Here is a 21,805-nt window from a genome sequence, read left to right as displayed (position 1 = left end):
GACACTCTCCTCCACCCCCAGTAATGGCCCAGGTGTAAGCAGTCCTATCCTTATGACAGTGCCAAGGATCAGAATCCTTCAATCTTGCTATCGAGTTGCATCTCTATAGAGTGGCCCTTGCCCACATGGTTCAAAATGGCTCATCACATCACCTCAGATGCCATCTATGTAGCAGAAGGAGAAAAAAGGGAAGAGGAAGGTACATACCTTCTCTCTGAGTACAAACCTGAACTTGCACATGTCGTTTCCACTTAACAGCCCATTGGCAAGAATTTACAGACCTGGGCATCCAGCTGCAGAGGAAACTTGAAAACGTTGTTTTTACGTCAGCTGTAATGCACCCATCTAAAAATGTGCGGCTCTAGTTTTATAGCAGAAGACGGATATTGAGCAGAAACTGCCGTACTCCAATCCTGCTTCCTTTCTGTATCTCTTAAAGCTTCCTCCATTCTCTCAGATCTGAAACTAAAGCGTTAATTCTACTTTTTCTATGTCTTTTCTGGTCACTCACAAAATCCTGTTCATTTTATTATATTTTAATCAATTCTTAAAATATTTTTTAGCCATGCCTTTTTTCTATTTCACACTTATCGCCATCTGAATACAGATTCTCATCCTTCTTTGGCTTTGTCATCCCCATCCAGAGGTCCAGACTGATCACCTTCCATCTGCTGACTGCTTGGTAGGAAGGGATACAGGCACAGTCTCTCCATTGGCAAATGGTATTGGGCAGAGTTTTCTGCCGCCTTTAATGTGGATGCCTCCTTGAGTTTGGAATTGGGGGCAGTGGATGTTCTGACTGGGTCCCTCCTCAGGAGGGATAAGGAATCACTGCTTCTACCACTATGACCTTCTGCCCACATTCAGCTAATTCCCAATGACCCTGGCTCCACCCCGAGTTCCTCCCAGAGAACGGTGCCCCAACAGTTTGTCATTCTTTTGCCCCCTTTGGGAAATTGTGTTTTCCCGTTTTGTCATTTCTTGTCCAGACTACAAGAGCCTATTAACTCATGTCTCTGAAGACATACTGTCCTCTAATCCACTCTGTTCTGAGCCAAATTAATCGCCTTAAAATACTGATTACATTTTTTAAAACTCTTCCACTTAAACATTTCTAAATGGTGGATCATTTATCACAGCATGCATGGCAAATGCATGTTGCCTCGTTCAAGGCCAACCTCACTAATCAAGATACTCTTTCCTGCTTGACCTAGATGAAGCTTTAGAATCCTTTTTCCACAGTTGGTACTACCAACTAATTGGAATTGGCGTGGGAGATAAATCTGATTTATCACCTCTAGCCTACAAAATTATTTCCAAAAGTTGGGTTTTAACAGTCTTCCATCTCTGAACATGAATTATATGCTGTTCAACAAAATCTTGCCGTTCAACATATGCGGATCCTGTTTCCTCCAATAGACTATACGTTCCTCATTCTGTTTTTGTTTTTTTCATTACATGTCTGGGTCCTGCTCACAGAGTTGAGGCAGGTGCCATTTGCAGGCATCCTCAGGTCAAAGAGGAGATGCTGAAGGTGCTGAAACCTGAGCTGATGGATGAAGGAAACAAGACCATAAGGAAAAATCTAAATTCTCTCAAGAAAGGCAGTGCCAGGCTGTAATTAGAAAACTGGTGCCAGGTGTGGAGTCCAAGGACCAAGGCAAGGTCACATGTGGAGAAGGCAGAGCCCAGGGGTCAGAAGGGAAGCGAGCTGGATTGCAGAGTTCAAGTAGGGACAAGGCAAATGATTCAGAACTAAGCTTGTGGGACTACTTCTTGGAACTGTCAGAACTGCCGCTGTGCAGGATCAGCTGATAACACAGAATCATGCATGTAACATGCATTAATGCAGAGATAAATAAAGATAATCATAAAGTAATCCCTTCCAATCCTATGTTGAAACACCATGTTGAACAATAAATTTCTGTCGTTTCAGTCTCTTATATCCAGTTTTACACAAAAATATTGACTGGGCAACTTTCCTTTAAATTCTCATCTCTCTCGCTTCTTAAAGACTGTATTTAAAGCCAGAGTGGAAAAGGTAGCTCTCAACATATGCGCTAATAATAAAGCAGACCCTAAGTGGCAGATGGAAACAGGACCGGCTCTACCCAGGGACTTTTGCAGATTAGACCCCCACGAAGCCTTTGTTGCCCCTCTGCTCCTGCCAAGCCTGAGGGACAGGCTTCTTGCTGCAGCCGCCTTTGCAAAAATTAACATCTTGCTCCTGCCAAGAAAGCAGGTGATGCACTCAGCAGCTCTTCTTGGGTTTGCTTTTTTCCACGGCAGGAACATGTGCCCCGCTGAGTGGGCATTTGTTTGTATAATCAGTAGGATGGCAAAAGCAAAGGTAAGGAGACGAAGGTGAGTCAGGAAGGAGACAACAGCACCAGGGAGCCAAATAAAACACCAAACAGCCAGGTGATGGAAACAGAGCCAGCCAGCATTCCCTCAAGTGAATGGAAGCAAGTTGACTCATGCAACCCTGGGAACAGCTAAGAATGTTTGTATGCACACAATGAATCCTCTAACGTGTAAGTCAAGCCACCAGCTATAAGTAATCTTGTGCATTAAAGCAAATTTGAGTATTTTTTTAACATCTTTATTGGGGTATAATTGCTTTACAATGGTGTGTTAGTTTCTGCTTTATAACAAAGTGAATCAGTTATACATATACATATGTTCCCATATCTCTTCCCTCTTGCGTCTCCCTCCCTCCCACCCTCCCTATCCCACCCCTCCAGGCGGTCACAAAGCACCGAGCTGATCTCCCTGTGCGAGCTGATCTCCCTGTGCTATGCGGCTGCTTCCCACTAGCTGTCTACCTTACGTTTTGTAGTGTATATGTGTCCATACCTCTCTCTCGCTTTGTCACAGCTCACCCTTCCCCCTCCCCATATCCTCAAGTCCGTTCTCCAGTAGGTCTGTGTCTTTATTCCTGTCTTACCCCTAGGTTCTTCATGACATTTTTTTTTCTTAAATTCCATATATATGTGTTAGCATACGGTATTTGTCTTTCTCTTTCTGACTTACTTCACTCTGTATGACAGACTCTAGGTCTATCCACCTCATTACAAGTAGCTCAATTTCGTTTCTTTTTATGGCTGAGTAATATTCCATTGTATATATGTGCCACATCTTCTTTATCCGTTCATCCGATGAAAATTTGAGTATTTTGAACATGAGCTAATGAGATTCACCTGTATGGTCATGTAGCGCTCAGAGCTGGGTAAGCACGGCAAGGTTAAAGGAGGAATCTGGGGATGTCCTCAGGAAGTGCCTTTCTTCGTGGCCTGCAGTTTCAGCCACGTGGTGCTCCATGTGGTATGTGAACATTGGCAGTAGGTTGGGCTGGATGGTGTTTGCCCCACCCTACGCTGCCCTCAAGTCCTCCTTTATTTACAGTGCTGTGACCGGGACAATGCCTTCTGGATACAAGGACTAGAAGGGGTGCTTATGGTTCTTTCCACTTTGCAATGGACTTTCATACTGATTGTGGAATGTAATGCGCTAGGATGACCTGCTGCTGGTTGTTATTGGTCAAACTGGTAGTGGACGTTTGTTGGCTTTTGGCAGGCTAACATCTATTCCATATTCCCTTAATAGTAACACCTGGCTCCTTTTGAAGATTTATTTCTCTGCCGTGGGTACAGCTTGATAAGACTGTAATCAAGGTGCCCTGCTCTGCCTCAGCTGTGGAGCAGGCACATGACCCATGCCACTCATTCCATACAGCAGTGGCTCCCAGGAAAGAAAGCCAGGTGTTCTTGACACCGTAAAGGTCTATAAGGTTTCTCTGGTGGCAGGATTGGTTCTCCAGCCATTTCTGAATTTGGTTCTAAGCGTCTATTCTTTTTTGCTGTTTCATATCCTTCCAAAAATCTCCCTTTTTGCTTAAGTTGCCAAGAGTTGGTTTCTACTGCTTGTAACTGGAGACTCCTAATTGATATAGATTCATGCACCCAAAGTTTCCACTACAACAAAGATGCTCACCGGAAGGGAGATTATTAGTAAACCCAGCAAGCTGATTACATCTACGTGTTCTACAAGGCTCGTTACACCAAGTCTTCTCTTCCTTACCATTCCTGCCTTGAAGTTTCTTTTCTGATTAATTTGTTGTTTATTTCAAATCTTTTATCAAATATTACCCAAGCTATAATAAATGGGCAGTATGTCATCTGAAACCTTGCTTATCCACAAATATCTTTCACCCTGACGGGTCTTGCAGGGGTAGGGGTGGGGGGTATTTTGTTTCTTATAATATATGAGGTACGTATTTGACTATCAGTGTGTAAAAAGAAAGGTAATCACTTGTGGAATAGAAAAATACAGCAAAACATCCAAAAATAATGAAGAAAAGGAAACAAGAAATAATAATAACACATTTTATTGAATTAAAGGCATCATCAGTTGTCAGAAACTCTATGTACTACTAAGAAAGAAAAAAAGGGTTACCAATCAGTTTAAGGGACGCTATCCCAACTTCAGAGGTGTTGCAACAAATGCAAAAAGAGTATGTTTTAAAGGGGTGAAGTTTGGTAATAAAAATGATAACTAAATGTGTGGAGCCCTAACTATATAATATATCCTGTTCTAAATGTTTCACATGTATAAATTCATTTAATCCTAACAATCTGATGAGGTATTATGATGTGGTAACACCACTAACATCTATAGGTAGCCAAACAGACAGCTTAGGCTTAATGAAAATTCAAATTAGAGATTTTATCTGAACTGACAATTTTATGTTTTAATCAAAGCAACAATTAAAATTGTGTGAGAAAGTATTGCTCTGACGTTTTCTTTCAGGAGATCAATTTCTAAAATGTAGCCTTATTTCATGCTCAAAAGTTCATTCTTAGTTTTGTTTCAGTCCTTACCATTTAAAAAAAATATATGCCATTGTTTCTAATCTCTGTTCTATAAACCTTAAAAGCCCTTGGGCCAAAAGCAATAAATATTTTAATTCCCTACCTCCATTCCTGGTTGTGTGCATTGCAAAGCAGTGTTACTCAGCCGTTCTTTAAAGATACTACTGGTGTGAAGGGGTTGTGCTGTAACCTGAATAAATCCCAGGGCTCCAGTGGCCGGTCTCAACACAGTGAACATTCAGAGAAACACAGTCCAGTAATGAGGTGTGATTGCTATCTTTCCCTTTCTTGCATTTCTCAAAAGACATTGAGAGATCTAATTCATAGTTCACAACATCATTTCTTAAATTTTTCTTTTCCTGATTCTTCTCCTTCTAAAATTGTCTCACATCTCAAAGCTTCCCCAAGACCTCTCCCATTCTTTATATTCGGCTCCTCCCAAACCATCTGGATTCCCCTACACTTGTAGGATCTTCACTTTTCCTCCTCTCCTCCTTCCTTTCCATTATTTTAAATTTCTTTCAAGAAAGCTGCAGCCCTGCCTGATGGCAATTACCTGTTCCAGTTACTGAGTCTTCCACCCTTATGGGTAGTTTGGTTTGTGTAGGAAGAACCATGAGGTGAATATCAAATTCAGGGAGAGATGCTGAATAAACTTAGTGAGAAGTTTTCATAGAGGGTACAGGTCAGGAAAGAGGCAGGACATTTCCTTCTACCTTAATGATATTTTGTTTCTTCCTTAAAAAAATGTATCGTCACTTATATTGATAAACACTAGGTACCTCTTCAAGATTACATTAGCATATTAAAAGCACTGAGAAGTCTTGCAATAAAGAGTTCTATTTATCTTTGTTTTATCCAGTATTTCTCAAATGTGTTTAAAAATGAATCTGTTTTAAGATTGACCCCACCCCCTCCCACATACACACATAAGTACCCATGCAATGCCATTTGGATAAAGTGGCCTTAAATTACAAAAGATGTAACAGAAGTAATTGAAGGCACACTTGGAACATACACATAGAATGGTAGGATGGATGTTTCAATGAGGATAGCCATAGTTTGAATGTGACCTGCCCTTTTCACACAACATGGAAAGCAGTGCCACGTGGCCTCTCATCTTGCAGTTGTGACAAGATAACTTTGCTAGAATAACCACTGACTGAGTTTGTCTGGCCAATATTTACACAGATCCCAACTGGTTCTGGAGAGCAGTTGTCCTTGAATTTGATTTTGCCAAGATGTTTTGTGTTATTACCTTCCTGGGTATCTTGATTTACCTTGGACACTAGCCAGACCCTAGAGCTAATGTTGGATATTAGCCCATTAGCTCATTAGCTGTTAAATAAATGTAATGTCCTCGGGTGTGGAGGGTATGATTAGACTGTAGATGGGCTTGTCCATAGCTAGAGGTAATAGGTACCTCGGTGTCTGAGCAGGTCTCCATGTGGGATCATCTGGAATAGATTGGGAAATAGCACGTGAAGCCACATGTGCTCACTTAGGCATCCAAAGAATTGCATAGATTCAGAAGGAGGGGCAACAGCTGATGAATAATTTTCAAACTGGTGACGTTTTTGCTGGATCTAATCACACTGGAAATCTTCCTGTACAAAGGTGTAGCCGATTCGTTGTTAAGTTTAAAAAAAAAAAAACAGACAATAGATAAACAAGTTTTAGACAATCTAAGGAGCAGATTTGAATAATAAGACTCTTTTATTGCCTACTTTACTTTGAGCTATTGTTATTTGGAGCAATGCTGGAGGCCAAGACGCATTCCCATATCACTGCTTGAGCTCGTAATTTGTTTAAGTTTTGTGCCAAGTCAGTATAAATGACTGTATTCACTAACATTTTCATCTGAAATTCTTTGGAAGTTATTGGATATCTTAAAGAAATACACAACCAAAAAGTTATTCAACTTAATGCAAAATTTGGAAAAAATGTCCAAAAATAGTGTTTACTATGTTATTTGTTTACTATGTTATATCCATATATGGTAATCATAGTGCTATCCACAAAACGTTTCTGGTTTTTCTTCGGTACACATGGCAGGATTACATTTCTTTGCCCACTTTATGTTAAGTGAGGCCACAAAACTAGCTTTAGCCAAAGAAATGTAAACAGCAGAAAAACAAATAACATGATGCTTCTAGGCGGAAATTTTAAAGACCATTGTGTAATTTTCCATGGTCACTTTTCCTTCTGCCTGGTCCTAGAGTGAGAACACTATGTAATACAGCCCCTAGCTGACCCACAATAGACAAATAGAGTGAGCAAGAAATTAAGTTGTTTTAAGTCACTGAGATTTGGGGGGTGTTTGTTACTGCAGCTTAACCCAGCCTGTTCTGGCTGATATACTGTGCAATGGAACACTGAACAGTCCATGAAAATCACAGAGTAGAAAAATACTAGATAATGAGAAAATGTACAGTACTATATTAAGTAGAAATATTAATTTTAACAAACTTTTATTCAGTCATTGCAAAACATACATGAAATAGGGGTTCCTGGGGTAGATGGGATCTTCAGAATTTTAAAGTTGGAAAATATTCCATTAAAATGGTGCCTCTGTGGTGAAGACTAAAGGTTGATCTTTGGGTTTAACTGCCTCTTTGGGGACACTTTTAGATTTGGATCTGAAAGGCAACTGTATATTCTTTTTCCTTGGAAAAAAATCATGGTCTCTTTCTGGGATCAGGAGAGGGCACTGGACCTCTCCTCCAAGGGGTGGTGAAGCTGATGATTCCTGGTGTCAGGGAGTGAGCCCACCCTGGCCACAGAGGAGTCAGTTGGTGGCCAGGCAGGAACCATCCTGGCCATGGACTCTGAACCCAGACCTCAAGCTGAGACTCTAACAAGAGCCAGCTGACCTAGGAATTGGAGGGCCTGTCTTGCAGTTTGAAGGAAATAGCCAAGGAATGAGTGTTTCCCTTCCTTAGGCTCCCTGTGGACATGTAAAATCAGTCAACCACAAAGGATATCTGACTGCAGCAGGGCCAGCAGGGGAGGGTTCAGCCTGAGAGAAAAAGAATGGAGGACCCTCAGCAAGGGTGATGTTCGAAGTATTAAAATTCAGAAGTCCCAGGGAGATACAGGCAATACTCAACATCCAGTGGGTGTGCACTCATCCCTTTCTCTAGGGGACAATTCTCAGCTCTCAAAGTGCCCTGAGACATGTTGTCACAATGACAAGGCAGGAGAAAGGAGGTATATGACTGGGCTGCACCCTGTCTCACTTTTGTGCTCTCCCTGGAGGCAAAAGAGGATGACAAGTAAGAAAAGCTCACCACGGGATGCTCTTCTCTGAGAACACAGGCAGTCCCAACAACATAAAGAGAAAATAATTATCTGGAAAGGCTTCAGTTAATAGTGTCAGATGTAACCTTTGTTCCAATAGGAAATGTCTGCACTAAGACATCACCCAAGACCTAGTGCTGTCTCTACAGGAAAGCTTTTGAACTTAGAGGCGGAAGTCAGTACTCACCCCATCTTCTCAGAGGACGGTGTTCTTTCTAAGGCAGCCTGCCAAGGACCGCCAAATTAAGCAGGGGTCTTGAGGCTCTGTCTCCTAACTGTTAGCAAATTAGCCCTTTCTGTATTGCTCTCAAAAATCCTACTGCTAAACTCGTGCAATTGCCACTTCTGATGTACATTAAAAATGTGAAATAATTACCTCAAAGCCATGGCTATGAAGCAAAAATAATCAAAATACAAGTTGGAGAATTGGTGTGAATAAAATGTCACGTGAACGGCAAAGGTGGAGAGTACGTATGCATGTGCATGTGTGTGCGTGTGTGTGTATTTAATAGAGAAATATCCATTCAAGAGAGCATTAACAGTAGCTCCAAGAGCTTATATTTGGGAGTGAGAGTGGAAATCCACATTTTAGTGATTTTCTTTTCCTTCTTCACAGACAAATGACATTTTTTCAAACATCTATTCTGCAAGCAAAAAGGAGAGGGACGTACATCAGTGTTAAGTGCTTAGAAGTGGAATCATGGAGAAAGGCTACCCACTTAACTGATCTCAGCTCTATGAAAGATTGTAGGGTTTGAACTATTTCTGGCCACATCGAGCATCTGTGATAAGTGGGAGCGAAGTCCTTAAGTGGACTGGGCATTTATGCATTTGGTAATTTGCCTTGAGTCAGAAAGTCTAGATACCCCCTTCCCCCTGGAAATGTCAAAACTGTGGTTCATTACTATGACCTTCAGGACACTTTTGAAACAGGAGAGGCAAAGACCATCTGGAAGACCCCTGAAGTGAATAGGCCCAGTAGATCTCGATTCAGGCACCTAAAGCAAAGTGAAGGCGCAGTGATCTGACATCTGGTTCCCACAGGGGCCGGGCCTCACCTGACCGGGGGAGAGGCAGCCTGAGGGTCCAAGACTTCAGCTAGATCTGGGCACCACCAACTTCCTACCTGGGCAACGTGGGAACGGTAATTTAGTCTCTCTGTGCCTCAGTTCGTTCATCTAGCAAGCAGGCACAATCATTTTAACAGCTGGAACAGCTAACATTTTTGAAGAACAGCCTATGTGCCAGGCACCAGAATAAATGCTTATTCATTTACTCTTCTTGGCAACCCTGTGAGGTAGGAAATATTAGTATATTTTACCGATTCTGAGATGTTCATTTTCTTCTTTCATATTTTAACATTGCCTGTTATCGGGATGCATCACATAATTGATAAGAAAACATATATTTCATAGCTTAATTTATATTTTAAGTTTTTTCTTAGTTGCACGTACACTGGTGGTGTGTTGGTTTCTATGAGGAAACCGAGGCCCAGATAAGTTAAATAACTCTGGAGAGTTAGGACTTGAATCCAGGCTGTTCTAGAGTTGACTTTCTTGTAAGGAGCTAGAGCTCCTGGTTCCTCCACTTACTAGCTGTGTGATCTTGGGCAAGTTCTTAACTTCTCTGTGCCTCAATTTTTTCATCTGTAAAATGGTGATAATAATAATAGTAATGCTGCGTAGGATTGTTATGGAGATTAAGCAAGTCCATACACATAAAGCTCAAAATAGTGCCTGATGTGGTAAGTGTTCAATAACATTTAGCTATTATTAGCTTTAATTAAAGTGAAAACCAGCATCACTTGTGAATAGAAGGCAATAGGAAAAAAAGGGTGTAATTAGTAAAAGAAGAATATGTTTATCGGTGTGGCCCTAAAATCCTCTGGGATAGAGGTGTTTACCATAGTTCGGGAAATGGTTTTTTGTTCTGTCTCTCTAAAACTGAGAGAGCAGGTAACAGTGAAATGGGAGAATGGGCTGAGGGGGATGGTCCTTAGAGGTGAGGGAGAAGGGGGAGGTGAGACACAGGATTTGCCTGAGGAGTGGGAATAGCATCGGTGCTCATGCTGGACATGGGCACAGCTGTTTGGGAGGAGATGTGCCGCAAAAAACGGTGGCTGGACCCCGACCAGAACGAAAAAGTGTTTTCAATCTGCAGATTAATATTCATTAGTAAGTCAAGGAATCCATGTGGTGGATCATAACCAGCATGTTTAGAAATACAGGAAACAGGAAAGGAAGTGAACACAAGGGAAGGCAAGTATCAGAGGGTATCATGTATCATCACAATAAACATTGGTTTTGGGAACTTGGATTTCACTTAAGAATAAATAGGTGTTTGCAGTGGGTTCTGATGTAAAATGTATTTCTCTTGTGGGTCTCAGTTCAGAAGTTTGAAAGCTAGCGGATTAAAGGATACAAGAGTAGGTGTTGGCTGAAAAATAAATACACGGTTTATGTTTAGTGTGTTTTCTATTAAGAACCCCTGCTTCTGCAAGAGTGTAGCCTTCTGAAAGCAATCAGGGACTCAGACACACCTTAAGGCCCCTATAAAAGAGTACCCCAGGGGCTTCCCTGGGGCTTCCCTGGTGGTGCAGTGGTTGAGAGTCCGCCTGCCGATGCAGGGGACACGGGTTCGTGCCCCCGTCTGGGAAGATCCCACGTGCCGCGGAGCGGCTGGGCCCGTGAGCCATGAACGCTGAGCCCGCGCATCCGGAACCTGTGCTCCGCAACGGGAGAGGCCACAACAGTGAGAGGCCACAACAGTGAGAGGCCCGCATACCGCAAAAAAAAATAAAGAGTCTCCCATTTTGCATCTCTGCCTTGAGGAAACTCACCATCCCTCCCCCATTCTGCGGCTGACTTTGCCTCTCCTCGGCTCAGCCTTTTTGCTTTAGACCCAGTTCCTGCCCATGCTTCCCACATCCCTTCCGATGTCATACTCCAAGCCTAACCTGCCCTAGGACAAGGCCAGCTCTTGTTGATCCACAGAGCCTGGAACCTCCACACAGGATGCTTGGTTACCTTGGGAGGCTGAGCTGTTTGCCCTCTTTTAAGATTTTGTCAATGTCATTGAAGTATAAATGGAAAAGAGATGGAGAAGTCACACTCCCCAGGAGTGATACCAACTCAGGGGGCCCGAGTCTGAACAGCTTGATTTAGCTGTCATATCAAGGGGTAGATGGGAGTGGATCCTAAACCAAGAACCGTCTCTCAGATTAGAAACAGGTAAAGCAGCTGTGGAAGCATAGGTCTAACCTTATGTATACTAAACAGTGACTAATCACAAGTATTAAGTCTTCATCTGCCACTGAAATTACCATTGTTTTAAATGTGCACAAGCAAATTTCAGAATAACATGGGGTGAGAATGCCTGTTAAAATTTTGGGAGGCTCCTTTACTGGAACATAGCACAAGGCCGAGTGCAAATGGTATGAAGCTACTCTCAGCAAGATGCAGGGCATGGAATCAGCCATTCCCTCCTTCGCTCCTAAGGCCATGTGATGCTGCACTATTCAAGCTACAAGAACTTGTGTGTTTTCTGAATTATTTTTATCTTCCAGGTAAAACAATTACTGGAAATTATCAGTCAACCTCATAGGGGGGTCCCATAAGAAAAAGCAGTGAAAACTTGTCAATATGTAAAATTGGAGGTTGTCAGACTATCTTGCAGAAGGTGAATGAAACACAGACATTGGCAGATTCAGATTAGTTCATTAAAATCCCCCCAAGATTAAAGGAAATGCAAAACCTGTACATCACTGAGTATAACAAAGACTTCACATGCAAGAATTCCATAATGGAGGCATTTAAAACTCAGCCACTGTAAGTTCATGTTGTCTGTAATTCAATTAGACATTATTATCAGGTGACTTCTTTTTGGTTACTATTACACCATTAACCTTTTTCCATTAACTATTTATTCTTCCTATTAATATGAAACAAGAATAAAATTAACTTCTAGAACATATCCCTTTTTGTTTAAGAGAAAATTGTTTCTTAGATAAGCATTTAAAAGTTTGCACATATAGGAACCTAATTATTGAGTAAATTGAGAAATGACTGTATTCTTAAGTCTTGTGAGAAATCCAGGTAGAAGTTGGCAGCAGGCAGGAGAAAACTTTGGCTAAATCTCTGGGCTCTTAAGGGATAAAGGGCAAGCTATTCCAACCTGAGGAGCTGAGCTCGGAGGAGACCCATGTTCCTTTATGGACATTCCTCAAAAGCATTTCTGGAACTCCTCATTTGTAAGCTCCTTTAGAGCCTGCAGCACATTCTGAGGGATTTCTTTGGAGGTGACCAAACTTCATCCTTTGAGAATGGGTTTCAATTTTTTGAAATGGCCAGAAGTTAAGTTAGAGTCAGATCAGGTGAAACCTGGTCAGGTGGGTTAAAACAAGCTACAACTTCGAAGTGACAAAGACTGTCCTCATCTAGTTCATAAACAGACCCTGTAGGAAGGAATACACCAGTTCATTAAGGTGCATGGAAAATGGCCTGAGGGTAGGAGGAGGGAATAACCAAGGAAAATATTAATCTCAGTGGCGTGCAGCCATGATGAAAGTGAATAAAATTGACATCACGTTTTCCTGTGTGCCTTTAAAGTTTAACAACAAGGGGGAAAATGAAAATAAGGAATGCATTCCATCTCTCTAATGAGATCTGAGTTCCAGGACAACCAAAAATTCTAGAACTGAGAGTCAGGAAGCTCTCCCAACAATGTTCCGTTCTGTGGGTAACTCTTCCTCTTCAGGACTGAGGAATGACCAACTCAAATTAGGGAAGGACAATGGGAAGAGAAAAGCAAAGTTCAGCACTTTCTTGGTTGACATAAGCACACATGATATAATAGGGAAAATTGGAAAATAGAGATAAGAAAAGCCTGGCACCAAAGGATAAACCCTGTTAATATGTTTTGGTATACTTCCTTCAAAATGTTTATATATAATTTGTAAGTGTAAATATATATATATGTACATATAAGTAGACATATACACATAAAATGTATTCTCCTCCCAAATGGTGCACTATAGGTGCTTTTTAATAGTTTTGCTTTTCCATTAACAATAAAATGTGAATATTTTACGTCATTATAATTTTAGATGGCTACTTTGCAGTATATTCATTGATGGATCATAATTTATTTAACCAAATCCTAATTTAAGACATATTTTTTACAGGTTTTTACTGTTTATAAATAATAAATGAGGTTTCCCTATTTGGGCATAGAGCTTTAAGCATTTTTCCAATTTCTTCCTCCCCACAATGAAGAAACGTCTATTGTGTTTTCCTTCCCATATAAATTGAACATATTCATTGCCAAAAACAACAATAAAAAAAATCAAACAGTACCTTGAGAAAAAACTAAAAGTCACCTGAAATCCACCTTTCTGAGAGAAAAACTATTAACATCTCAGTTACCATCCTTTCCCATAATTCTTTATGTATTATGTACACGTAGATATATTTTTACAGATGCACACATGCATATACTATTCACATAAGGTTTTAGAGGGCATTTTGAAAGGGGTTGGTGGTATATAATTCTCTGTATCTTAACAGCATATAATGGAAATTTCCCCTGGTTAAGTAGTATCTAGATCATTAATTTTTAATTCTTGCATAATAATCTACTGTAAGTATTATTACAATTCATTCAGCAATTTTTTTATTAATGGACTTTTGATTTGCTACCAGCTTTTTATTATTAAAAATAATTCTGCAATAATCATCCTCGAATATGTGTACTTAAATACTAGAGCATTTATTTCTATTCTATAGAATCCCAGGAGTGGGATTGCTGGGTTGAATTGTATATGCATTTAAATTTTTAACAGACATCATGAATTGCCTTTTCTCATTTCCACCAGTGATGTGCGAGAGTGCCCTGCCTTGCCTCCCATCTCTGCTAATAATAGGTGCTATTACACTTTTATGTTTGCCACTCTGATGGGTAGCCTCATGGTAATTTAAATTTTCATTTCTCTGTCTATTGTGAGAAGGTTGAACATTTTAGTATACTTGCTTTTCTGTCAATTGCCTCTTCATATCCCCAACCCCAGTTTTGCTACTGGTTGGTGGTCTTTATCTTATTAAATTATGAGCTTTCTGTATAGCATAGGTAGTAATTTTTATCTGGCATTTGAATTTAAACTATTTCCCCTAAATTGTTTGCCTAGTGACTTTGATTTTATATCTCTTGCACTACAAATACCCCAAATTTGATGTGTATGTGTGAGAGCAATATTTATGTGTGTATATGTACTTCACATATTCTTGTCTTAGAAAGATTTCTCCAGTGCCTAGGAGTACTGAAGGTACTCATTTTTTTTCCTAAAATTGTTATCATTTATTTTTACTTTCTATAATACATCAGGAATTTATTTTTGGAATTAATGTAAACCAGGGGTCTCAAGTTAATTTTCTTGTAGGAGTATAACCAATTGTGATGAGACTATTAATTAAATTTCTCCACCATGAAATACACACACACATCTCTAATACTGAGTTCTCTATTACGTTTTACTGATTTTTTGGTACAGTCCTATGCTACTACTGTATTTTTTTTTATTATAATGGCTTTTAAGTAGTTTTAACTTAGTGTTTTAATACCACCATTCTTTATTCATCAATTTAAGAGCATTTTATCCAATTAAAAATAACATTGGGGGCTTCCCTGGTGGCGCAGTGGTTGAGAGTCCGCCTGCCGATGCAGGGGAAAAGGGTTCGTGCCCCGGTCCGGGAGGATCCCACATGCCGCGGAGCAGCTGGGCCCGTGAGCCATGGCCGCTGAGCCTGCGCGTCTGGAGCCTGTGCTCCACAACGGGAGAGGGCACAACAGTGAGAGGCCCGCGTACCACAAAAAAAATTAAAAAATAAATAAAAATAACATTGGGAATCTACTGGAGTTGCACCAAATTTATATCTGTTCAGGAGAACAGATTTTTTTTATAATAATAAGTATTCCTTTCCAAGAGGATAGTATAGATTTCTATTCATTCAGATCAGATTTTTGCCCTCCAGTAGGATTTTATTTATTTTTATATAAATCCTGTTTCTTTCTTGTATAATTACCTATCTATTTTATGATTTTTGTCACTATTATGAGAGGACTATCTTCCTCATTTCCATTTTTACATGGGTGTTGCTCATACAGAAAATGCTAATAATTTTATATCTTTATTTTGTATCCACGCAGTTTATCAAATTCTTTAATTACCTCTACTTGTTTTTTCATTAGAGTTTCTTAGTGATAGCAGGTATGAAATGATATTATCAGCAAAAAATTTCACCTCCTTTTTTCCATATTTCTATAGTGAATTTTGTGTTTATTGCATTTACTAAACTCTCCAGACAGTATTAAATAATCATGATGATAGTAGGCATTCCTGTCTTGTTTTTGATTTTAATGGAAACAGCTTTAACCATATAAATACAAACATATTAGCCCCATATTATTAATTAATTATGCTGCAATAACCGAACAACTCTAAAATATCAGGGCTTCATAGCAACACAAGTTTATTTTTAGCTCACATAACACATTGGCTGCTAATAGGTTGTGGTTCTGTTCCATGAGTCTTTTTTTTTTTTTTTTTTTGCAGGGGGATCTAAACTAAAGAGAGAGTATCTATCTGGGATGTGTCATTCTGTAATAAAAAGAAAACATCAATGGCCATACCGTGAAATGGTTCTTAATGCTTCTGCTCAGAAGTGACATACGTCATTTCTACTCACATTCATGGGCCACAGCAAATCACAAGACGAGGCTTAATGTCAATGTCATTCGAAAGAATACCCCAAAGAGGGAGAGCAGCAAATAACTGGAAATAAGAATACAATCTACCATGTCTACCCCCAGGTCAAAAATATTTTCTTTCCTCCCTTTCATTCACAAAATAAACATACCCATTCTTCCCCAAAAGTCCCATCTAATTATGAGTGTCAAGTCTATTCAAGATTTTGTAGTAGTCCCTACATCATATTTGGATGTGGCTCCTCTTGATCTTGAAGCCTATAAACTACCAAAAAAATCTACCTGTCTCTCTCCATATATATACATATACACCCTCAATACTCCCAACATACAGTGGTAGAAAACAGACATGGGACAACCTCTATTCACACTCCCATTGAAAGGTGGGAAGATACATTGGTCACTGACCCATAGCAATTCTGAAATCCCACCCAGGAAATGCTGCAAGGACCTCAAATCCTGGGTAAAGGAATTCTTTTTAAAAAAAAATTTTATTGAATGAAAGATTCTTTAAATTCTACAGTGTTTTACAATTTTCAGAAGTTTCACACACATGATTTCCTATAATCCCATAATAACCCTAAAGGGGAAGTTCTTGATGAGACCTTATCTCTGCTCCCCATAAGTAGCTTTCCAGTCCAAGTAATTATTGATAGGTGTGTACTTATTGACATTTGTTCATTATTTTCTGGGTAGTCTTCTAGTTCTTCTTTCTTCCTTTCTTCTTCTTTTGCTCTCTTCCCTTGTGATTTGATGACTATCTTTCATGTTATGTTTGGATTCCTTTTTCTTTTTGGTGTGTGTATCTATTATAGATTTTTGCTTTATGGTTACTATGACGTTCATGTATAACAACATATGTATACATATATATATGATTATTTTAAGTTGGTGCTCTCTTAAGTTCAAACACATTCTAAGAACCTTGCATTTTTACTCTCCCACCCCACTTTTAATGTTTTTGACATTATATTTTACATCTTTTTATTTTGTGTATCCCTTAACTACTTATTGTAAATATAGATGATTTTACTCCTTTTGTCTTTTAACCTTCCTACTAGCTTTATAAGTGGTTGATCTACTACCTTTACTGTATTTTTGCCTTTACCGATGAGAATTTTCCTTTCATAATTTTTCTGTTTCTAGTTGTAGTCCTTTTCTTTTCTCCTTAGGGAAGTCCCTTTAACATCTATTGTAAAGCCAGTTTAGGGGTGCTGAACTCTTAATTTTTACTTGTCTGTAAAACTCGATCTCTCCCTCAAATCTGAATGATAGCCCTTCTGGGTAGAGTATTCATGGTTGAGGGTTTTTTCTTTCATCACTTTGAATGTATTGTGCCACTATTTTCTGGTCTGCAATTCTTCTGCTGAAATATCAGCTAATAGTCTTATGAGAGTTTCCTTGTACATTGCTAGTTGTTTTTCTCTTGCTGCTTTTAAGATTCTCTCTTTAATTTTTGCCATTTTAATTATAATGTGTCTTGGTATGGACCCTCTTTGAATTCATCTTGTTTGATACTCTCTGTGCTTTCTGGACCTGGATGTCTGTTTCCTTTCCCAGATTAGGGAAGTTTTCAGCTATTATGTTTTTTAATAAGTTCTCTCCTCCTTTCGCTCTCTCTTCTCCTTCTGGGACCCCTATAATGAAAATGTTAGTATGCATGAAGTTGTCCCAGAGGTCTCTTAAACTATACTCATTTTTTTTTAATGTTGAGCCTTCTTTTAATTTATTTATTTTTATTTTTGGCTGTGTTGGGTCTTTGTTTCTGTGCAAGGGCTTTCTCTAGTTGTGGCAAGTGGGGGCCACTCTTCATCGCAGTGCGCGGGCCTCTCAATGTCATGGCCTCTCTCGTTGGGAAGCATAGGCTCCAGACGCGCAGGCTCAGTAGTTGTGGCTCACGGGCCTAGTTGCTCCACGGCATGTGGGATCTTCCCAGACCAGGGCTCGAACCCGTGTCCCCTGCATTAGCAGGCAGATTCTCAACCACTGCACCACCAGGGAAGCCCTATGCTCATTTTTAAAAATCCTTTTTTCTGTTCAGCTAGAGTGCTTTTCACTACTCTTTCTTCCAGTTTGCTGATTCATTCCTGTGTATCATCTAATCTATTATTGATTCCTTCTAGTGTATTTTTTATATCAGTTGTTGTATTCTTTGGCTCTGTTTAGTTCTTTTTTATATTTTCTAACTCTGTTCATCATCTTTCTTCTCCCAAATTTATTAAGCATCTTTATGATCATTACCTTGAACTCTTTATCAGGTAGATTGCTTATCTCCACTTTGCTTAGTTCTTCTGGGGTTTTGTCTTATTCCTTTTTTCAGAGCATAGTCCCTGTCTCCTCATTTTATCTAATTCTCTGTGTTTATTTCTACGTATTAGGTAGGTCAGTTACATTTCCCAATCTTGGAGAAGTGGTCTTATGTAGGAGACATCTTATGGGGCCCCACAGCACATTCCCCTCTGGTCACCAGAGTTGGATGCTCCAGGCGTGCTCCCTACGTTGGCTTTGTGGGCCCTTCCGTTCTGGCGGAGCTGACTACTGTGGACACACTGGTAAATGGGGCTACCCCAGCCTGGTTGACTACCAGGCCCAGTCTCATGTGGTGGCCGCTGGCCTGCTGGTAGGCTGGGCCAGGTCCTGGGGCTGCTGGCTGCCTGGCCCAAGGGGGACAGAGCTAGCGCCAGCCTGCTGGTGGGCACATAAGCCCTCAATGCTGATAGGCTAGAGGTAGGACTATAAAAAGCACTTGCCAGCACCATTGTCCTCATAGTAGATTGAGCTCCCCCAAATAGCTGCCACCAGTGTCTATATCCCCAGGGAGAGTCCCAGTTGCCTCCTGCCTCTCTGGGAGGTTATCCAAGTTAAGCAAGTGATTCTGACCCAGACTTCTTTCAAATTACTGCCTCTACTCTGGTATTCAGAGCATGTGAGATTTTGTGCACACCCTTGAAGAGCAGAGTCTTTGTTTCCTACAGCCCTCTGGCTCTCCCATATACAAACCCTGCTGGCCTTCAAAGCCAGACGTTTTGGGGGCTTATCTTCTCGGTGCAAGACCCCCAATCTGGGGAGCCTGATGTGGGGCTCAGACCCCTTGTTCCTCGGGAAAACTTGTGCAGTTGTGATTATCCATCCATTTGTGGGTTGCCTACCCAGGATATGGGTCTTGACTATACCGTGTCTCCACCCCTTCTACCCAGCTTACTGTGGTTCCTTCTTTATACCTTTAGTTGTGGAAAATCTTTTCTGCTAGTCTGCAGGTCATTCTCGTATATAGTTGCTCTGTAAATAGTTGTAATTTTGGTGTGCTCGTGGGAGGAGGTGAGCTCAGGATCTTCCCACTCCATTATCTTGGCCACACTTCCATTTGCATTAAATTCTTGGTAGTTTATTAACATCCATTTTATTAGTCTCATTTTTTATCTTCAGACACACTAAAATTAAACTTACATGTTTTCTTTATGACTAATCTCATATACTCTCATGATTCAAGCTACGACTACTTTTAAACTGAAGCCTTCCACATTTTCCTGAAGCTTCAGGCTCAGATATTCAACGTGCCTTATGGATACAACTAGCTCAATATGCCTGAACTTGTTAACATTTCTCTAAATCAATAATGACTATATTTTTCTCAATTATTTGTACCACTACCCTTCTGCATGTAGATGCTCAAGCTAGACACATAGGATTAATCCTTAACCCCTACCTGCTCCTCTCATCCATATCCAATTAAACACCAAATCCTGATTATACCTTCTAAATAAAATTTACCTTCCATCTTCCCCATCTCTGCTGTTGCTGTCCCCATTTTACCTTCACATCTATAGCAGATCATTATAAATGTGCAAGACTTTCCTTCCTTCTCCCTGCTGCCAGCCCCATCCCACCCCAGATATATCCCACAAAACCTCTGGGTTGATTTATCTAAAAAGCACATCTCACCATATGGTAACCTCACTTAAAAATCCCTCAATGCTCCCTATTTTCTACACAACCTCGATGTAGCCTATAAGGGCTTTTATATCCCCTCCTGAAGAGGAAATCAGCTAACATTAATAAATTAGTGTGAACCATTTAATGAGTTATTCCGTTAATGTGTCTTTGTACTTAAATACACATGGAAAGCATTGGGTAGAGAAAGGGGCTAACATGCATTCTCTGCCTACTGTGAACCAAGTCCTGTGCTAAGGTTTTATCATTTCATTTAATCATTATAACATGTTTGTGAGATGGGCAGTTAGGAATGCTTTCAACTACAAGAATCAGAATATCTCACTGATGGTAGTTTAAACCTCAAAGACAGTTAATTCCCTCACATTACAATAAATGTAGAAGTTGGCATTTCGTCAGTTCTATGATGCCATCAAAGACTCCCAGAGTCTTTCTACTTTTCCATTCTGCTATACCTAGCAAATTGGCTTTTCATCCTTATTCATGTTTCTTCATAATACAAGATGGCTAATGAAGCCCCAAGTTTCAGAGAAAAGAAAGAAAAGAGGTAATACCAGTGAACTCTCTTTTCAGGCCTGGCCCCTTTACAAGGAAGCAAGAGTTCTCTCAGAAGCCCCCACCAGGTTTCCATTTACTTCTAATTGGCCAGAACAGGGTCAATGGCTACCCCTGTCTGCAAAGGAGAGGAGAGAGCAAGAACTTCGGGTCTTCCAGCCTCTATAGTGAATTGCAATAAGAGACAGGGGGAGTGGGAGTGTCCAGAAAGTAGACCCAGGTTAGTGATTCCACAGGTATCATTATCTCCAGTTTATAGATGAGGTCAAGGTTGCCCAAAGTTCTACTGCTGGTTAGTGATAGGTTCTGGATTATGAATTGAGTTTTGTTTCCAAAGTTTGTACTGTCTTCTTTATACTACTGCAGTCTCTCCATATACTCTAAGAGTAGAATTTCCGATATTTACACATGATTCAGTGACATTTCTTGGCACCTGCTATTTCCCCAAAATCACACCACAACATATTCTCAGGCATTGGATGGAATCACCTAGAATGTTCCAAAGATGAAGCACCCTCCTGCCTCTTTGATGAAGCCACATGTAAACTGTGTTCCTTTTGTAAATGGAAACATTAGGGACTACATTAAGCCTGTATTAGATTGGCATTGAATTATAATACTTAAAAAGAAATTACATTCAAAGTATTTAAACCCGTACAGCATGCATTCTCTAACCTTCATGATCCCCAACTGAGAATCCTTGCCAAAATTCATCATTTAGTTGTGAGTAAGGTTTGGGACATAGTCATCCTGACCTTTGGACAATTCACTTAGCCTAATGAATAGCCTGTAACTTATTTAGCAATGATAGTTAAACCTCCTCTACTATATCAAAGAAAAAAAATTTTAATACTCACCTTAGGGGCAGATTCATTTCAACATATAATTTCTAAGGAGGGAAAATCTGCATATGAAAATTTATATCTTACGGTTCTTTCATTCTTGCTTTCATAAAATGAGAATCCACAGGGCAATAGTCCAATTTTTGGCTTCTGAATCACTAGGATTTACACCTTTTATTAGTTATTGTGCAATGATTGTGACATCACAATGGAAAGATTATGACTTCAGCTCCTAAGAAGTGGAAGAAGTGTATGTGTACAGTAAAAACATAAAATGTGTGCTAATTCTAACTCCCCTGGAAATCATTCTTTCCTGACAGTAATTTTCAGTTCCACCTGCCGAAAACTAATTTTAAATAAAAATGAAACTGCAGGCAACTTAACAGTCAGGGTTACAAAAAAGGTCTCAGGAACTTGTAGATGGGAAATTTTTTCATATCTCAAATCTTTTTTCTTCTGAAGCAAACCAATCTCAGCCATTAAAATGGACTAAAGAGACCTGCATTCATCATCAAAGACTGGATAATC

General features: G+C 40.0%; 1 long non-coding RNA gene across 1 annotated transcript; it reads right to left on the bottom strand.

The window, feature by feature from the left end:
- Window positions 1–8,722: 8,722 nt before the first annotated feature.
- On the bottom strand, window positions 8,723–21,377 carry LOC141275835 (uncharacterized). The gene is made up of 3 exons (XR_012324256.1): window positions 21,293–21,377; window positions 9,298–9,461; window positions 8,723–8,815 (listed from the first exon to the last, which is right to left on the bottom strand). It is a non-coding gene; the product is annotated as an uncharacterized lncRNA (long non-coding RNA).
- Between the last annotated feature and the right edge of the window lie 428 nt (window positions 21,378–21,805).

The sequence above is a fragment of the Tursiops truncatus genome, chromosome 11 (assembly GCF_011762595.2).
Source record: "Tursiops truncatus isolate mTurTru1 chromosome 11, mTurTru1.mat.Y, whole genome shotgun sequence".
Taxonomy (NCBI): Eukaryota; Metazoa; Chordata; class Mammalia; order Artiodactyla; family Delphinidae; genus Tursiops; species Tursiops truncatus.
This window is presented reverse-complemented; position numbering and strand designations above follow the sequence as displayed.